At 45.0% G+C, this 20,377-nt stretch overlaps 1 protein-coding gene across 1 annotated transcript in view; it reads right to left on the bottom strand.

The window, feature by feature from the left end:
- JCAD (junctional cadherin 5 associated) overlaps positions 1-19,615 on the bottom strand; it is a 54,128-nt gene extending 34,513 nt beyond the window's left edge. The window contains exon 1 of the mRNA XM_066199709.1: positions 19,563-19,615. The gene's annotated coding sequence lies outside the window, so the exon portion shown is untranslated. The remainder of the gene's footprint in view (positions 1-19,562) is intronic.
- Between the last annotated feature and the right edge of the window lie 762 nt (positions 19,616-20,377).

Below are 20,377 nucleotides of genomic sequence, written 5' to 3'. Positions count from 1 at the left end.
ATGATGGCTGGCAGCCTCAGTTCATATCCAAGGGGGATTGCCCAGAGGGTTGATGTAGCACGTGAAGCTGTTAGTCTGTGATTTGGGAAGCCTGAGGGCTGAGCTTCTCATTATCAGTGCAGCTTTCAGGGACTCCCTTTTCTCCTGCAGCATCTTCCCCTCTGCCTGTTAGAGAGCAAGTTCTTTGGGCACATGTTGCTTCTTGTTTTGCCTTTGCCCAGTGCTCGGATCAGTGGGGTTCTGGTCTCAGGTTGCTTCTGCAGTGCAGACTGTGACTGTCAGAAGGGCAAAGATGAAGAAAAGCAAAGGAGGCAGGAAAGCAATTCTGCCTTTTGATGGTCAATGTGCACAACTGATGGAGCATTGCTCCCCTGTAAAGCCCACAGTCCTGCAGCTGACTGAGGAGATCTCCCTCTCCTGGCTCTTTCCAGAGAAGGGAACCATAGTCAGACATTCTTGAGTTTAGAACTTCATCTTTAAGAAGTCTGGAAGAATTTAATGTGGCTGAGAGAGAAGCATACAAATGGAGTTTGCAGAAGAGAAGAGAGCAGTAAAGTCACTGTCCTGCCGTGTAGGACTCCTGAGATGGGTAAAAATCATTGTGATGGGGCAGGGTGACTCAATGGGGCTACAGAGGAGAGAACCATTATTGTCCCCCTGCAAGGAGAAGGGCAAAGAAACCATGGATCAAAAGCTGATGGTGGCTGTGTGCACAAAGTTGGGTGTCTGGACAGGAGCACAGTGGGGCTGCATGAACCCCGCAAGTTGTAGAGCATCCCACGTGTCACAGCAGGCAGGCTCAGATCAGGATCCTGTGGGACATGGTGGAGCAGGTCTGCGTGCCTGGGCAAGCAGGGAACACCGGGAATTGGCTCCTCAGGAGATGAAGAGCAGCGCCTGCAAGTCTGGCCTGCAAGTGGCCATTATGGACAGAAATTGTGGAAAACAGAAACACACAAATATGAGCAAGACAGGCCAGATGGGAGAAATACAGATGAATTAATTTACAGGGTAGGGAAAAGGAAAAACACAGAGACATGCTGCACACCAGCCAACTCTTTAGCAACAGCACTGCAGCATGTCATCACTGTGACAAGTGAATGGGAAGTTATGCTCTGCTCGATGCAAGTTATCGCTGCTTTATGCCTTTATAATTCTCTCTGGCCTCAAAACCTCCCTGTTTGGGAGTCCTCTGCTTATGTTTTATGTCCCATCAGCAGTGTCACTGCTCAGGATCAGAACTTTCCTGCCATTCCTACAGAATTTGTCATGGGCTTGGAGCCTCATTTCTGGAGGTGATCATTCATCAGTGCTTTTTACTGTGAAATCAAGCATACTTTTTCATAATTTGGTGGGGTTTGAAGTGATTAGGTGCATTAATTACTCCCCAAAAGACTGTAACAGGTTTTGTCTTAGATCCAGTTGCTGGGAAAATATTTAGGAACATATGCTGAAATCACCACATACCTGAAGTTTACCATAACTAACTAGCCACAGATGTGCTATTAAATGCCTGGTTATTTTTTTCCTCTTGTCCATCCTAAGTGGCATGTTACAGCCATAAGTAAGATAATAAACTTACTTAGAACAGCTGCTAGTTAAAAAAAAAAAAAAAAAATCAGCTATTACCTTTTTGCAAGAAAAAATTCACATTGCCCATCCCAACAGTAATCACCTGTTTATACAATTGGCACCTCTTTGTAGCTTGGAACAGAGAAACTTCAGATATTTTATTGCTATATCAAGGGAAACACTAAGAATTGCTGTGGAGAAGGAAGGTTTTCATTTGCCAGCTCTCTGGTGTTTCCTTAGCTGTATTTTGACTTGGTATTCAGGGATCATTTTCTTGAACTGCTTTATTGCTTCCTAGGCATCCCAGAAAAGCAGATGGGGTGGGTGTGTATTGAGTAGAGGAAAATAGTTCATGATGTCAGGTGGTGACCATTCTGCAAAGATCATTTAAATTCACAGCAGCTGCTGGCTGTGCAAGGTGTTGGGCCACAGGCTTCTGGGGAGCAGAAATAGTGCACTGATGGAGAGTAAGTGTAAGGACTTTAAGTGTAAGGACTAAGTTATCATGTCTGTCAGATATACCTTAAAGTCCTAAAGTATGACACATGAAAGTGTGCTAGAGGGAGGAAAATTGGGGAGGGGGGAAGCTAAAAATAAAAGACTAGTTAACACAGAGGAAGCATACACCCATATCGTATGAGTTCCTGAACATTGTGAAGACTGACGAAAAGGCTGAGGGGTGTGGCACACAAATTACCCTTCAGAATTTAGGTGGTTTACATTTGGGAAAATTAGATAGTGCTTCCAAAACTTTTGAAGTGCTAAATATTGTTAAAACAATCCTTACAGCTCTTTCATTCAAGGATTTGGCTCAGGGTACTCAGAAAATAACTAATGAGTTTCTCATCATAACACCCAAGAGAAGTGGGAAGTTATCACAGTAATTACCCCTGTCACTCAGCTGAGGAACAGAACAGTTAAGCCTTGTTTTTCAGGGGTGTTTCTTGACCAAAAATACTTGTACAGTCATTCAGCTGAAAAGCTCTTAAGAAGGACCAGAAACCCCAGCTGGCCTCTCAGCATGGTGTTGAGGGGAGGAAGAGTCATCCCCCAAAGGTAGGGGAAGATAAAAGAAGTTATGCAGTAGCAAGGCATGTTGGTGTTGGATCTATCCTACTTTTCTTAGTTTAAAATTTGAATGCTTTCTACTTCAGAGAAGACTAATTTCTGCATTCACTTAATAATGTACTATAGATTTGACAGTATATGCATTATGTACAAGGGTACAGAGTGGTACAATACATATGTTATGGCAGCTCCATCCATCTCCATGAGGCTACACATGGAGGCTCAGCTGTGACTGCCACATAGGTATTCCTGCAAAAGATGTGAGCTTCACTTGATTAGGTGGGAAGACACACACACATTGGGAAGTGAGACGTGCAGCTGGGAAAAGAGCTTTTTCCAAGTACAGGTTTTAGCTTGATTTCTGTAATAAGAAGAAATTAGTAGGAGCTGTGGATCCCATTAACATCATTGTGTGGACTAGTGCATGAGGAAAACAGACTTCAAATGAGCTGAAAGAACAGCCTTTAGTCAGATCTCATGAGCTACCACAACATGTTGATGATGTCTGTGGAAACGCCCACCTCACGTTTAGTTGTGAGTGCTCAGCAGCCACTGGGTCATGCCTGATGTCCAGTGTAAGTCTAGTCCAGCAGTGGGTTCCACCCTGTCCTTCCATCAAGTATCTGTCTACAGTGCAGCACCATCCTGCTGTGACTCCAGATTTACTGTACCAAAGTCTGATACTAACCGCTTGGAGTTACAGTGAGGACTGAAAACAAGCTGAGGTTACCCACAGGCATTAGCTAAAAATTCTTTGTCTTTTTCATTAAATAAATTTCAAATCTACTTGGGGAAAAAAATCAACTTCATCTTCAAAACAGCTGCAATTATATTCTTACTAATACAGATAATTTAACTTGCTAATACATAATGGGTGTTGAGCAGGTCTTTATTTGGCAGAATAGACTCTGAAATAGTGGAGAACCTGGGGGAGGACAAGCACAAAGGCTAAAATGATAAAGGTATGTGAAGTAATGTAGAAACCAGAGAAGTCTTTTGGGAATGTCTCCTCCCTTTCCTGAACATATATGTATAAACAATAAGCTGGAAGATGGCAAATACAGTACAGGTAAAAGCATTCTTATTTATTTACACTAATACGTCTAGGCTGTGAAATCACTGCTATTAGGAGGCAACTGAAGCCCCAGGGTTTATTAGGAACAAGAGAAAAAATATACTGATGGCCAGAAGAACCTATAGCTACAGCAGTAAATATTAAGAAATAGAGTCTGGAAAGGTTTTACTTTTCAAAACTTTGGTCAGACTGTAATTATTGGGAAGATAAAGGAAAGCTGCCCTGGAGCAGGTTACCCCCTTCTCCCAACCCCAGCCACTGCCACACAGAGAGGCTCAGAGGTGCTGAGGCACCTGTGTGCAGCTGGCAAGGGCACAGCAGGAGGGGTAGTTGGGTCAGTGGCTGTGGGCTGCCATTGCCATGACAGTCCTCCTGCTTGCCCTCAGGAGGCTGGAGATAAACACCTGTGGGTGACTGTCTCCCCCAGCACTTGCCATACTTTGGGTAACATGATGGAGCCTCTGCAATGAGCCCTTCCCTGGGGAGTGCAGATTCCCCCAGGGAGAGGAGAGCATCCTTGAAACTGTGTTTTAATACACAATGAAAACTCTCTTCTTATAAATGCTTTGTGTCATAGTTTCTACTAGGTCCATAAGGACTGAATTATTGCTATTTAACCACTTTCAGCTTTTAGCTGTGGTAATATAAGTTTTCAAATCTTAAGTTTCAAAAGGCAGCACTGCTCTTTCTGAAATACTGCCTCCCTCCAGTGGATCTACGTGAGCTGGTTTTATGAGATTAAGGGGAGAAAGCTATCTACAGTAAGTTGTTTGGGTTTTTTAAATGAGAGAATTTGAGCACAGTAGCAAGGGCAGAGAGTGAAGAAAGGCTTATTTGTAATGGGAGCACTCAAAAAGTTCAACAAGAGTTTGCAAGACCCCCTCATGTCAGCACATTCCCACAGAAAGCCTCACCCAAAAAATTGACTGAAATTACAGTCTTTCTTGGTTAAAAAAAAAAAAAAATAGGAGGATAGCTTGTAATTTTTGAACCAGGAAAGCTATGTTTATCTCCCAAAGAACAGCCTCTTGAAGACGTGACTGTCATACAGGGTTAAAGAGCAGGCAGAAAGCCCACAGAGGGACGGGCCTTGGCCACTAAACAGCCAGCACCAGGCAGTCATCTGTCTCCTCGGGCGAGGGGATGCTCCTGTTATCTATCTGATATATAACAGTGTCGCGGCTTGCCGTATCCAAACACATCTTGACACTGGAGATTGCACAGACCCCAGGGCTCTGGAGGGAGGCCAGGGACGTGCACCCGCCCCAGAGCCGCTCACCACCGCGGCAGCGGCAGGGGCGGCGCGGGGAATCCTTATCAGGGAGCAGGGACATGTCACGGCCGGCTCGGATGGGCCGCAGGGTCAAAGGATTATGACTCAAATCCATTCTTCATAGAAAAATCTTTTCTAAGTGCCTGACTACGCTATGAAATCACACAGGGAGTGTGCTGTTATCTGTGGGGGTGGTACAGACCCACCTCTGCTTCATGCGGAAAACCAGAAGAAGAAAAATACAGCTGTGCAGAGCATCCCTGCTGTACAGAGTCAGCTTTCCAAGCTGCTTTCCTTCCTTTCTACCTGCCTGTAGACAAGCTTAGTGCAGTGAGTGGGGAAATGTTTCAGCCCCACAGTAATAAACCTGCCCTGTGCATGTATATTTGAGTCTTGAATTTAACTCTTATTTGCTCCCTTATTCTCCTGCAGATGCTTATGTCATCCCCGTTTCTCGTCTACTCTCCACTGGTATTGCTTTTAGAAGAGATAGGAGAGGAGTTACTTTTCTAAAAAAGTACTTGTACCAAGAGCTTATCTGAGCAGCACTATGGAAATGCAGTTTTGCTTGACAACCTTTTAAGTTACAGCAACTGTGCAAAGGATTGCAGCACCAACACCAGAATGTCAGCTTGCACCAGAATTCATTTGGACTTGAAAGTCATTAAAATCTATTAGTTATATTGTAGAAGTTTATACTGATGTTACAAAGAAATCTTTCTTGGAAGGCAGAGAAATTCAAACTCTTTTACCAGAAAATTTTCCTGATCAAGCTGAATTTTCCTATTTCTCTCCTTCCTTCCTTGACCAGAGAGAAAATGGAACCAAGCACCAAGATAACAGAAGATTTTTTTTTTTTCAGGCAAAGCCTCATTCAGATTAATCAAAAGGCATCCATGTACATTTTACTAGGTGGGTTTGTTCTGAGGTCACCTTATGCACAATTTATGCAGCCCCCAATTCACTTAAGAACTTCCAGACTCATCTGTGAAAATTACACCTCTACCTCACCATATTTTCTCTGCTTCACATGAGAAACAGACACTGAAGCCTTATTTATCACATCCTTTCCTTCCCTGGATCAAGCTTCACCCCTGCCATTTGGGCATATTGCAGCACTGTGATACAGAAACATCATGCAGCATCCCTTAGATGTGACAGGCTGTTAAAAGACCAGGGTGCTGTGGGACATTTACACCACAGACACACTTTAATGGCATCGCCACTGTGCCCAAACCCAGCCACCGCCTCAGGCAAGTTCCTATTCTGGGGGTCCCACACTCCCCTGTCTAAATGTGAGACCTCATAAGTTCTGCCTTCACCTGACAAAGATCTGAACCTAGAAGGAGATCCTTTGTTGAAGCTGTTTCAGAGTGCTCTGGGAGAAAAGCAGCCAGCCAGTCTCTGAATGAACGGCTGTTTGAAAGGACATTAAACCCTCCCCTGTATGTGCAGCTTACAGCCAGGCAGCCTGCATCAGAGAAGTCAAGCTGCATCCACTCCAAGGGGAAAGTTAAAATAGAACTGAATCTTCTTACTTCAGCTCCATCTTTTGTTGTGCCCTGCAGGCAGCGTTCACCTGAAAGTGTATCCTCCAAAGTCAGAGTATGCTTGCCTAATGTGAAAAATGGCACACACAGCCCTATCTTTTTTACTCCCATCAGCCTCTGTTGTCCTTCTATTTAGCATGAACTTAGTGGTCATGAGCAGCACCACTAACCATGTAGGTACTTAACATATTTCAGAAGGGAAGCTGAAGAGCAAGTTGCAAAAGTTGTCGGGTCCCTACAGGTGGCCACTCCGCCTGTGAAAACAGAGGCAAAGAATCCCTACAGAACTAACAATACTGTTCTAAGATGTTGTTATCCTCTACCTGAGGATCCACCTTCCCCTCTAATAGAGTCAGATGTATGGATAGTGGGACCTGTATGTCCATTTCAACACCAAGTCAGTGGTTCTAGCCTGGATGGATTTCTGGACTGCACTGGGATGAAAGTTTTGCAGTAAAGGAAGTTCTGTTGAGGAGTGTTTCCTGGTACAAGTGAAGGAAACAGCTTGGGGCAATGACACCATAACCCAGTACAGCTGTTTCTGCAGTGATCATTTGTTCGCATTCTAGGATGCATTAAAATAGCAGCTTGGAGCATTTCTGTTGCTGCTTATCCTCTGACTGGGCTGTTGTTAATGCAACACTCACTCAATGAAGTGTTTGGGATGAAGTCCAAAAAAGCACTTAGGTGCCTAAATCCAAGACAGTGATTCACAGCTGCCTAAGGACTTAGGTTCCTCCTTTTGTATGCCCCTTCCCTGAACCTCTTTAAAAACCTGGACTTCTGCAGTAGGTTACTCTACGTGCTGTCATCTTGACTGGGCTTGGCCACCAGGGCCTGCCTGCTGTGTCTGTGCTGTCCAGCCCTGCAGATGAGGTGGCTGTGTTAGACATTTTGTGGATGTGCCAGAGCTCAGAATTCAGCAGCCACAGATGCTCTTCAAACTGTGGCCAATGTTGGTCTTTCCAGCTGGTACAGCCACTGTGGGGCTCTTTGCAGCCAGAGGGTCATGAAGAGAACAGCACAAAGGTGATTTTGTGCTGATGAGAGAGGAGGCAGCCAGTAGCCTGGCTTGAGTACCTTTCCCCTATGTACCACTCTCCTTCTCCCACTCTCTAACAGGGCTACACAGTAGAGGTGATGAAGATACCTTTCATAGAAAATGGGTGATTTCTCCTCCACTGTTCTTGCTACTGGTGGCTTGTTAGGGAATGGTGGAGTCAGGTTTGACATCTGCTGCTTGTGTGGAAACTGGAAGGGTCATGGGATGCCAGGCTCAAATCCACTCATACTGCCACCCATCAGTAGAAATCTATACAAGAATAGCTTAAAGGTATTCGTAACAAGGTACAAAATTCCTCCAATAACAAATCCCTCTATTACATTGCAGAGTATATCTGTCTATGTGCCTCTTTTCTCAAGATAGAGCTCAAAATAGTTACAGATATCTGGTTATCAAATTGCAGTGACTTACAGAGAGTGAGAAAGAGCACAGTTGCTTTTCTACTACAGCTTATTCACCTTGCTCTTGAAAAGCCACTTACTTTCAAGAGAGGTCTAAATAGATGACAAGCTGAGGCACACAGTTCCCAGTGCTGGGAACTGATTATTTGGGATGGTAGCATCCCTTGCTATGTTTGGGTGCTGTGACATCTTGACCACATCTTGACCACATTTATGTGTCCTGCCATGAGATTATTACACTTTGCCAGGTTTCTCTTCTTGTCTGATAAAGCAGTTAGGGCTGTGTATGACAGACACTTGCACTTTTCAAATACAAATCTCAGGTAGGGCTCTACATGCAGAGGCTGTTTTCCTCATTAAGCCCTTCAGTTACTGCTCTTTACCTAAATCCAAGCTGGGCTGTAAAAGGTTTAATGGATGCAACACATTCACTCCTGATGATGTCAGGGAACCACTGTACCCATCTAACAGATGAACTGATCTGCTAGCCAGTAAATTTGGGATGACAAGCAAAGTTTATCATGTTAAACCAGATGCCATCAGCACCCTTCAGTTCTGAAAAAAATGCTCTAGTTCTTCAAAAAGCTATTACTGAGATGTGCAAGGAAAACATGAGATCTGAGCCACTTCCTGCTCCAGCCTTCTCCAGTTGGCACCTCTTCCCACAATCAGGAGAAGAGCCTAATGTAGAAGCATTTCTGAAAAGATTTCAAGGATGAGATTTGGTGTCTTCTCTGCCTACATGTGTCCTCAGCAGGAAAACTGCAGTGCAGCAGAAGAGAGAAGATGAGAGCTACTGCGGGACAGAAAATGAACCTCCTGTAGATCTGTCCATCCATGTGTGTCTGTCTGGGCCCCAACCTCCGGCCCTGCTGTGATCCATATTTCAAAGGGGCTGTGATTCCTTCTCAAATTACTGCTGCTGGCAGAACAGCAGAGCTGGAAAGCGAGCTTTCAGGAATGTCTTCATCCTTCATGATCCATATGAAATAGGTCCAAGTAGTAATATTTTCTGGAGAGCCAGATACACAGATTTTGCAAAGGTTGGGAGCAGCAAAGCACACTATTAATAAAACAGTCACACTGCTCTTGGTTTTGTTCTTATTGTGATAATTATAAGCAGAAGTTTTCTTTTGTCTGGTCAAAGATTCTGCTGCTTCAATTTTAGAGCTGTCAGAGACAGCTGAACAAGAGGGCTACATTCAATGGATGGCATTATCTGCATCAGCAAGTGCCATCATTCTGCTTTGGTAAGATCAGTGGGAGAATAAAGAGGAGCTTGTCTGAGGACCCACTCTCCCATCCACTGTTAACACTACTGTAGCTCAGAGTAGCCTACCAGTGGTGTCTTGGCTTAGAGAAAAAACTGATTTTTTCAAAATATATATAAGCATCACTGTATACAATGATGAAAGCTAGAGCTACTTGAATTGTCTTATTTTTTCATTAATGCTGACTTATTTTAATGTGTTATCTTCAACAGGGAGAAAAAAAGGACCTGCTCTCAAAATACTGAGAATTAGATACAAAGAAGAAGCTGCTCATAATTATTGTTTTTTATGCTCAGCCAAACATGAAAAAAGTGCCTTCTGGCAGCATGAACCTGCCTAGGAGTGCGGATTTTGTTCTGATAGTCAATAATTTTCTCTTCACATTTTCAACTGGTAAGCTACCAAGCTACCATTAAGAATCAAAGAATTGATGCTCCAGAGGCCAAAGCACCCACCATTTCACCTCATTTGTAATTTAACAGGTTTATCATTTACACTGTGATGTCTCTTTTAAAGGAAATCCCACTGGAATTAACCAATACTCAATTTCAGGTGCAGGAGGAAAATGTGCAGTGGAGCATATTTCTGCTAGAGACAGACTTTTGTGCCTGGGTACACTGCAGTGGATATTGCTGAAAAGGGCAGCTTTTCTGCAAAGTTCTGTTATATCCCTTCAGCAGGAAACAATTATCTGTAATACCAATTTCCCACAGAATTTTGCAAATCCTTCCCTACAGGGATTTCACCTTTCTTTGTTTTCCCTGCACAGCACAGAAAGTCTGACTGCAGTGATACAAAATCAGATCTGACTCATTTTTATTTTCAGCCTCTGGCAGCTGAAGGGAATAATCTCATTTTTGACTAGAAAGAGATGAGCAAACCGGGTAAGGGCTGGTGATCTGAATCCCAAGAGGACCTCCAGCAGTGCCTTCCCACTGCCTCCATTTTGTGATCAGATGCCCAAAAGGAGGGGTGGAGGACGCAGTGGGGTGGTCCCTGCTCTAGGGGCGCCCATTGGAAGGAGAAGGGGTCCAAATCCAGGCATGCCAGGGCCCCAAAACATCTGTGGGAAGGGGCAGTGTCATAACCAGTGCCTGCCTGGAGATGCCCCTTGCAACACCTGCTGTCACCCCACTTGTTGTCTGAAAACCATTAAATCCCCATGGCAGAGCCTGTGGCTGCCTTGAACCACTTCTCTTTCAGCTGCAGCGTAGTGGTATTATGAGGAGGACTACAGTCATGGTAACAAAGAGTCACATTTTCAGCAGTTTTCTGCATTTTTTGTCTTTGTCCCTGTCCCCTCTTCCAAAGCAAGCTATCTCCCTGCACAGCTTCCTGACAGTGTGGGCACATCCCTGCCTGTGCAAGCAGTTCTGGAACCAACCCACGGCACATGGGAGATGTCTGCCTTTTTCTCCTACCCTGGAAAGAAACTCTGAGCTCAGTGTGGGGGTTCTCAGACTCCACACTGGGCAGGACATGGCCAGGGAAAGAGAATGTGTGGGGCTCACTGGGGAGGTGGGCATACAGAGCGGGAACACTCTCCTCAAGTAGTTCAGTATGTTTAGAGCTACTGTATAGGAAGGTTTCCTTGCATAATCCACTTAGTTCCACCTCTGTGGACATTTTTAGAGGGCCTTGGCTATGTGGTTAGGGATGTGGATACAGTGAACCTGGGACCACCCATTTTCCTGTCCCCAGAGTCTGGAAGCCCAGCAGCAGTGGGCCTGGCCCACTGACTGATGGGGACAAGTAACAAGTTGGATCATTTAGCTGCATTTCCCACCAAGAGGAGGCTTGTGATGTGCTGTCAGTCCATCTGCACCAGGGAGCGTGTGGCTCTGCTATAGCCAGAGGTGTTCCAAGGCCATGAAGTCCCTATGGGTTTGGGACACACAAGGAGCTGGCTCTGTCCCAGCACCAGCTGCCCCTTGGCCAGGTGAGTGCTGGCTGCTGGCAGGGCAGGGGGGCTCAAGGCAGGGGCTGAGGCAGCACCAAAGGAAACTGCCTTTCCCTGCAGGAAACCCATCTGACAGGCTCCCAGAAGCCACTCCATCACTCTTTGTCCCTCTTCATCCCCAGCTGTTTATTAACTCCAGCTCAGCTGACCTGACATTCAGGTAAGCCAAATCTGATTTTCCAGCTGAGGGAGCCCTCAGATCTTCACCGTTTCCAAACAGATTTCATCAAGGAAAGCAGCACGCCCAGCTGCTGGCTAGAGGAAACTCAGACCTTTGCAAAGCTCTGGCTGAGAAACAGGGAGGAGAAGGAGCACAGGAGCAGCCCTGGATACAGCATGTGGGTCTGACCTGGGATGTCCCACCAGGGCCCGTGGGTGGCCCAGGGTGCAGCTCCTCCCCTGCACGGCAGGCACGGGGGGATGTTCACCCCTCTCCAAAATGCAGAGTGCACCAGAGTGATGTTGGTGTTGAGGTCCTGGGGCCTCTCTGGTGAACTGGTTCAGTAAGGCAGGAAAGGCAGGAGTGGCCCAGCTTTTGGGGGTGCAAGAGAGATGGACAAACAAGGTGAAGAGACCCTTGAAATATAAAGAACACCCATTGATATCTTTTGAATTGTTATGTACCTGGTACTAAAGACGGACAAATGAAATTCAAATTTCTTAAGGTATTTTGTTTTTTAAAAACTGTAGACCTAAATTACAGCTGTCCTTTTAAAATACACTGCAGAATACTTGTTCAAATGCAGCCTTTTTGTGCAACAAGTGACCGAAAGGAAAACAGTGACAAAAGCCTAGTTTGAGCAAGAAAATATTTAAGTCACAAAAATCTGAGTAGCTCTTCTCTCTGCTGCTGATGCTTTCAGACCTGCTCAAAGCATGTGCATGTGCATGTGGAACTGTGATTTGCCATTCTTTGGGATGTCTTTGTTATTGGCCTTGAGCTGGCTTGTTTCCACAGCAGAAGTGAGTACAGAGTAGGCTGCCATTGTCCAAGAAGTGTGAGTACTTCTGTGGAGACACACAAACCCACAGCACAGAAATTCAAAGCTATGGAGCAATTCTGCAGGGCTGTTAATATAAGCTGATATTCAGTCCTGATCATCCATTTGTATTCATGTTCTTTTTACTTGTTAGACCTCTCTAGCAATCTTTAATTAAAAATAATTCCTTTCCCTCTTGAGATCTCAGATGAATGGAGTAAAAATGTCATTTGCATGGTAATCAAGGTCTCCCTCAAGGAAAGGGTAGGATCTGGATAAAGTAGCTACAACTTGGCAAGAGTGAGAATATCCATCAAGTGTTTGTCTTCCTAATTCCAGAGTCCAGGTGATCACAGTGCCAATTTTGTAGAAGCTGGGAGAACAACAGCCAAGTGCAAATGCCCCACCTTGCTCTTCTTGCCCTCACTCTGCTGAAGCCTGTAAAAGGGGTTGGTGGCATCAGACCTCAGAATCTTTGAAAAGGATTTCTATTTTTCAGTCTCAGGGTTTAGTTGTAATTTGAATTGGAACATTTTTCATTCAGTTGTAGCATAGTCGTGATGTCCCATAACGTGCCGCAACATTTCCAGGGATTAACAACAGTCCAAGTCTATTGTTGACTTGGAGTACTCCTGGCTATTTCTGAGTGCCATGGGAGAAGCAGGGATCACAGCCATCCTCCACAACACATCCTTGAGGAGGATGTAATTACTGAATTGGGTTTTCTGCTGGGTGTACTCTGACTGACAACCCAGCCTATGACAACTTCATAATAGTGGAAACTTATCTGCCAGCAGTGCCAATAAAAATAAATCACCTACTTGCCTTATGCTCTAAGTAGATGAAAACAGAGTCATCAATGGTCTTGTGTACTTCTACACTAACTCAACGCCCACAGCATTCCTTTTTTAAAATCAAATTGCAGGATTTTGAGAAGGTTACTACGTACTGGAGTACAGAGAGCTGAGGTTCAGTGTGTATGAATTATGAGGTTACAAAACATTCATTGTTTGTTTAAATACTGTTTTTTTTTAAATTAGGTTTGCATGTATGAGTGTAATGTTCTCATTGACTAGAGCAAAGCACAATAGACCACCCACAATCTGGGAGGGTGCCACGAGTTTGTCCCTCTGTGGGCAGACACCACTTAGTTTTTCATCCCCATTCTGTCAATATATCTTCAGCCTGGCCTTACTTGTTCCTTCTAGATGAGCTGGAAGCATATGTGGAGCACATAATTTTCTGTGCTGACCTCATATACAGTAAAAAAAAAAGATTTTAAATTGAAAGTCCTCAAAGCCTGTAGATTTGAGACCTGTACCACTGAACCAAAATTTAGCTTCAGCATTTCCCACTCATTCAGTGTGGGAGTAAATCAAAATTTATTCCTCTGAAGTCAGAGATTTACATAACTTTAGGCAGGGATGAGTGAACATACCTCATCTGTCAAGAGGGAGCCACATAGCAGGTTAACTTTTTAATGATATACTGGGGTCTCAGCTGCTTTGCTGTAGTTTTGTCATCATCCCTATTATCAGTCCTCCTACATTCATAAAAAACTAAGTGAGCAGGCAGCCAAATACGATGCAGTGTGTGGAGGAATAACTTCCTCTCATGTTGCATTGAGATAAAATTACATAACTCAAAGCCACCAAGGGCACAACCCCTGGTTGTATTTCCATCTGGAACATATGTGCTTGCCCCTTCCCTCAGAATTTGTAGGGCAGATGCTTGGACAGGTTGTTATTTATGTTGGCACAAACTGGTGGTACCAGGCATGCCTCTGTGGCGGTGGAGGAAAGTATTAGCTCCAGCATCTTTGTGAAGCATTTGTATGTGATGAGATAATGGACATCTGGCAGTGAGTAGCTACTGGAGTTCTGTAAATCCCTTGGCTTGTAGCTTTGTGCAGAAAAGCTACCTCCCAAACAGTATATGACTGTACAGGCTGGAGTAACAACTTAAAGATTATGTTGGTCCTTACAAAGCATGGAACTGCGTAATGCTGCTTTTGTATCCCTAGCTTGGCCCTTGTGCCCAGATGCCTCCAAGGACACTGTTGCCTAAAGAGAGACACGGGGAACTCTCAGGTGTCTCAGGACCTGCTTGTAAATCTCTAGGGTTTGCTTTCCCCTTACACATCCCAGGATTTTAGCTGGGCCAAGCAGGTCAGCATCTGCCCTTGGGCTGTGTATCCCACCTGAGACCCTGCACGTGATGTGTGCTGCCTGTGGAGTCTTCCCCCAGGAGAGCCCCCAGCCACAGCCCCGTCACACATCGCTGCCAGCACCTCACTGTCCAGGACGTGCCCACCATCTTTTGGGCCTGAACAGATGTGAATGCCACATTTCCCACTTCTGGGACAGGAGAGATGAGTGTTCAGGTCCCTGCTCCAGGTGCAGGCTGTGCATTGCATCCAACTGCTGTTTAGGATATGCGCCCTAAACCCCTGTGTTTTTAACTCAAGGTTAACATATAGTTATTCCAAATCATGAGACTACAAACACCATTAATATTCACCACCAGTGAGAAGCCTGAGAGAGGCAAACCTGCAGTGGAACATACAGCACATTCAATTCCCTGATGGGTCATTGCCAACGCAAGATCCCTTGGGATGGGCGCCAAAGAGAATTCAACTCTCTCTTGCACTACCCTACAGCTAAACTGACTTCAGTTTGCATCCCCATGGCTTTATGTGGTAAAATGGTGGGATATTTGATCTCCAGTACCAAGAATAGGACTGAAGTGTCTGATTCCAGTGCATGATATTCTGCAAATATCTATTTGAGTAGCCAGGTCTGAGTAAAAGAAAAGAAATCAAACAGAGGGATATGGTAAAGTCTTTTTATGCCTATAAAAGGATCACTTCAAAACCACAGGATTTTGTATAGGAACCTTTTTCCTTAAATAGTAGAAACAGTCACTGGGTGCATTCCATCAGTGTAAAAAATGGGGGTTAGACGAGAGCTGCTATGTACAGCAGCAGTTTCCTCTCCTTCCATCTCTTCCTTTCCTCCCCCCCCACCACATATGTACCTTGTCTTATCCCCCAAAACTGTGCTTGTAAAAAAACATGAAAACAGCATAATTACTATATATATATTTATACATTTAGATATAATCAAACTCATACCCATGTATGTATATATATATATGAATATACTGTGTAGTTAAAGAGGAACTGCATGGTAGGATTTTTCTGCATTCTTCATGAAACACCTTTCCCACAAAGATCAACAAAACTTGGCAGTAAGTTTTGCTGGGTATCTAAAAAGCCAGCTCAGGCTCCTCCTGCAGGTTCACACCTGCAGCCTCCTCCTGCCACCAGCAGCCAGAGCCAGGACTATAAAACCCAGAGCTCCTTGGCAATGGACCAAATCCTGCCAGGCAAAACCCCGCTGACATCATGGGGATTTGATGAGTGGCTAATCAGGACAGCGGGATTTGTGTCAATCTTTTACTTAGGGTGCAAGACTGAGTCCCCCAGTGGTCAGTGGGGGTGGTCTAGGGCTGTGAAGGCACCTGGTGTCCTCGGGAGTGAGCAGCTATGGGGGTGGCACTGGGCTTTGGGGTATCCTGTGTGTGCTGCTGTGGGAAGGAGCAGGAATGTGGGAATGGCCCTCCCAGGGCACAGGACTCCAGCACCACTTGGAACAAGGGTCCTTCCCCTGCCCTTTCCATCTCTGGGGTCCCAGGCTAGCAGAGGACAAGAGAGGAGAAAGAATTTCTGTGACTCTGGGGTTCATTGGCCCCTTGGTCTTCAGAGTGGGTTGGGGAAAGGAGTCAAAACATTTCTGTCTCCAAACTGGAGGCAGGCTCAGTTGAGACTGCAACATTTCTGGAGGGATTTTTGAAAAGCCAGGGTGGTGTCTTTAGTATTCTGTAAGAAGAGTCTCGTGTTCACAGTAATGTGATGAAAATTTCATGCAAAGGGTCCTCAGGGACTCAGGCTGGCTCCAGTCCACCAGTCCATCCCATGCCTAGGTGAATCCTTACAGATGTCTGGATAACCTGTTATGAAAAACCTTTAATAACAGAACCTTCACAGTCTCTTGAGACAAAGTATTTCAGTGTTTTACTACACTTACTATTAGGAACATTCCTTAAATCTATATTAAGTCTTTCTTAACTCCCTCCCAGCCAGACCCAATACACACCCTGACTGAAATTTTAGCATGTGGCTGGATATCTACAGCAGGGACAGAGAGCAGTTTATTAGTTTTCTTGTTGATCAGCCCTTTATGTGCTTTTTTGTCTCGTTAGATTTCTTTTCTAAAAATCAAACCCAGTTTCTTTAGCCTACTTTCCTGCACATAGCTATATACACCTTTTTTGAGGAATACCATCTCCTTCCACAAGAAAAATCTTCAGGTGAACTCTCACACCAGTAAGGAGAGCTGAACTGAGGGAAGAGAGATGTGTTACAGGCCATATTTCTATCTGTGTAGCCTTCAGTGATGTTTGGGGTTTTGTTTGCCACAGCATGACATTATAGGCAGCCCATGACCCATCACAACCCATGGGCCTTTGGGGCTGACCAGCAGCCCATGTAGCCAGTGCCAGCCTGTCTCAGGGACACTGGGGAAAGCTGTGCAGCCATTCTTCCCAAACTGCATCTTTGGGGTTTTCAATACCTATCTCAAATTTGTCATTCTGGAAACCTACAATCAGGGCAACACCTGCCATAGCTGCAACAAGCATATTGCTAAATTTCACCTTGCCTAAGCTGTCACTGAAAATGCTGGATAGTCCTGTTGTTAGTTCTGGGATGAAGGGAGACCCCCACAGTCCCATTCTAGGCACTCCCTTGGTCAGCAGGGAAGTATTGACGGCTTTCACATACAACTTTTTAGTGACTTCACCCTTCCCACAACTGTTTCACTTGAAACTCTCATTTCTGCTCATTTCTGCTGCTTGCTTGTGAAAGGGCTGACACTGTCATGGTTGCTAGAAACCAGGAGGGAAGTATGCTGTGGTGAGAGTGCACACACTTGCTCCTGCTCCATGTACTGATCTAGAAAACACCTCCTGAACATTTTTTAATGCAACCTGGCAGCAGACCAGGGTAAATGGCATGTTCTTTTTCCAGTGCTTTGGCCCAAAGTGTGTTTCAGAGACTTAAAAGAATAGTCAGTCAATTAAATGTGATAAACGAGGCCATTTGTCACCAGCATTTTCACTTTTCTTTAAAGCATAAAACAAGATAATGAGCAGGGCTTGAAGAAATCCTTTGTGGAGTTGGAAGCCAAGGTCACATGACACACAGAACGGATTTTCTGCCTCTCCCATCATGAGAATGCGATCTGACAATACTCCCCCTCATGACACAGAAATCAGAGACAATGTTAGGAGAGAGGGGAAAAAAATCACTAATGGTTGAAAAAACAGTGACATGTTGCAATGAAGATAGGAAAAGAAATGCACTTATTTAAGGGCAAATTTGCCCCCACTGCAGACTTCCTTGTTGTAGGTGCTGGTCAATAGGAACACTGACACAGAGACAGCTGCACACTACCTCCACCTTACAGCAAAGCCTCAAGCAGCAGCATTACCAACATATCACCTACTCAGAAGACAGCAGAGTATGTATCCAGGGCTGGCAGAGTTTAATGAAACAGATGGATCACCCAGCAGAGGGGAAGGGACAGAGCTGAGATGAGATATGGGAACTGTGGGGTCCTTCAGAGTGTGAGTGAGTCCCAGGGTGTTGGGGGTCCAGGTGGTAGGAGGGTATTCCTCCTGTAATGCCCAGAGGTACATCCAGCACACTGGCACAACCCACTCAGTGACAACCATGTAAGCAGTGCCACACAGATACATATGGCATACAGCCCACAGGAGTGGTGGCTCTTTGGTGGCGTCTGCATTAGTGCAGGTTCGTATTTGTGACTGGAGGCTACAGCTGAATATGAATCCAGAGCTGGAGTGTCTCCAGCTCCCTTTTGAAAAGTAACACCTTTCTTTCTAGCAGGTTACCAGAATGTGTTTCTTTCTCCGTGCTGTTCTTTTCTATTATGTGTCTAGGAATTAGGAAACATTTACTCCAATGTGTGAAACCTCTCTGCACCTGTGGGACATGAACATGTTGACTGTATTGACAGCATCTCACATTGCCCTGTTTGCCACCAGGTTGGTGTTACCTCTGCACCCTTTTCCCATCTCCCCCCAGCATGCACCCACTTGTGTAAGGAATTACTCTTTCTTTTTTTTTTTTTTTCTTAACCTGTTTTCTCAATCAATCATCAGTTTATACTGCATGTATTGAGGCTGGAGCACCAGTAAGTATGGTTATGCACAAACAGGAAGGGATATTTAAGGAGTTGAGAACCACTGACAGTTGGTCTCTACAACCTATGTTTTATTTATGTCTGCACTGTGCTGTCTTGGCAGCATTTGATTTAGCTCTGGGATGAAACCCCTGACTTTTTGCAAACATGGACAGCCTCACACATGCCTCTGACATTAAATAAGTGATGCACACAGTGCAAGGAAATATATATTTTAAGAAAACTACTCAGATGAACCAGCAATGGGAGGTGTTGAAATATCTCGAAAGACTAAGAATTAAAATTATGTTAGAGAAAATGCAGGCCAGGAGGTGCCAGTCAGGTACCAAACAAGTAAATGCCAAACACACAGTTGAGTCACTGATTCAGCACCAGGATAGACTCAAATCCATGAGTTTTAATCTGATAATGGACTTTGTGCCTGGCCTTTGGCAGGGTCCTGTGCAGAGGAGTGCACTCCTCAGCACCCCAACAGCAGCAGCCTACAGCCAGCTTCACCCAGTTGAAGCTTTCCTGCATCATACTGGCTGCCACAGCTGGGCTTGGTGATCTTTGGGGGTCCTTTCCAACTCAGGGTACTCTATGATTCTATGATTCACATCAGTGAGGTCTGTGCCTGAGGGGATCTTTCAGATGAGGTTTCAAGCGACATGATTGGATCCTGTGCTGTATTAAACTGCTGGTAAGAGCACTTTGTCTGTCCCTACCCCCACTAGAAGCAGGCTTAGTCCCAGCTCATGAGTTGCCCTGGCCGTAGCTTGCTGAAAGGGTGGGATAATCCTGCCGAAGCCCTTGGTGGGCTGCCCATTTCCTCTCCTTCCAACTCGCTTGCTTCCAAAACAAATTCCTGTTGCAAAAACTTTCAACTCCACATTCCTGCATGTAACATAATCCCTTTGTAAAGGTGGTGAACTAGTACAACTCAGTGAACTCGAAAGGAAAAAGATCCCAAATAATTGTTGGAAGTGATTGGGAACAAATATCTCATAAAACAACATGTTTCTGAGTGTTTCCGATAGCAGCAGATAGCCACAGTCTGTTTGGAAAAGCATGGAGACTTACCAAGGGCAGGCAATGGAACTGTGGGAGTCAATGCCAACACCATTCCCCTTCTGATGACCAAAGCTCTGGGGATGGCTGCCTGTAAGAAAAGGTGGTTGTGTAAAGGTCCTGCCACCATCCATTCCACCAACAGCGAGAGAAATCCCCCCTGCAATCTCTAGCTATGGTCCAAGGAATGGACCCTCAACCCCTTCTACAGCAGAGACTTTCTGGCATCCACTTCATTTGTTTGGGCTCAAGGAGGAAGACATGGAGGAGAGGGAGGGTCTGACTCCCACAAGTTCAAATTTACTGCTTCAGGAAGGTAGCTTCTCTGCAAACTCATTCCAGTTTTCTTCTTCCTGTTATCTCTACAGAAGGTTGAGCATCTTTAAAACTGCATAAGCTTCCCTTAGGGAGGCTTGTTTTCAGATCCCTTCTCAGCCCAATTTGGAGCAGGGACATCAAAGGCAAGGCAAGTATGGTCCCCTGTTAACTTGGATCAGTTTGGAGCTGGTCTGGGCAGTTCCAGCTTGCCACAATGTTCACAGTCTTTCGAAATATTTACTTATCTGACCGACAAGAGAGTTATTTAATAAGTTATGATGTCTGCAGTTTTGTGTAAACAATTTACAGTGCTGTGATTGATGCTGGATGCTTTTTGTAGGGAGGCAAGAAGGACTGTATATATTTGGCTTCAGTTTGGAGAGTTCAGGCTCAGGACTGGGCAGTATTCTACCTAATAAATAACAATAGTTAAACATTGGGACTCACGCTGCTTCAGTGCTCACAAAGCCACACAAACAGGGCTGAATTAAACCAGAGCTGACATTGGC

Source organism: Chamaea fasciata, unplaced genomic scaffold, assembly GCF_029207755.1.
Source record: "Chamaea fasciata isolate MVZ Bird 193981 ecotype frontalis unplaced genomic scaffold, bChaFas1.0.hap1 SCAF_1, whole genome shotgun sequence".
In the NCBI taxonomy this organism is placed as follows: domain Eukaryota; kingdom Metazoa; phylum Chordata; class Aves; order Passeriformes; family Sylviidae; genus Chamaea; species Chamaea fasciata.
The sequence above is the reverse complement of the archived record's forward strand: the minus strand, read 5'-3'. Positions and strand labels throughout refer to the sequence as shown.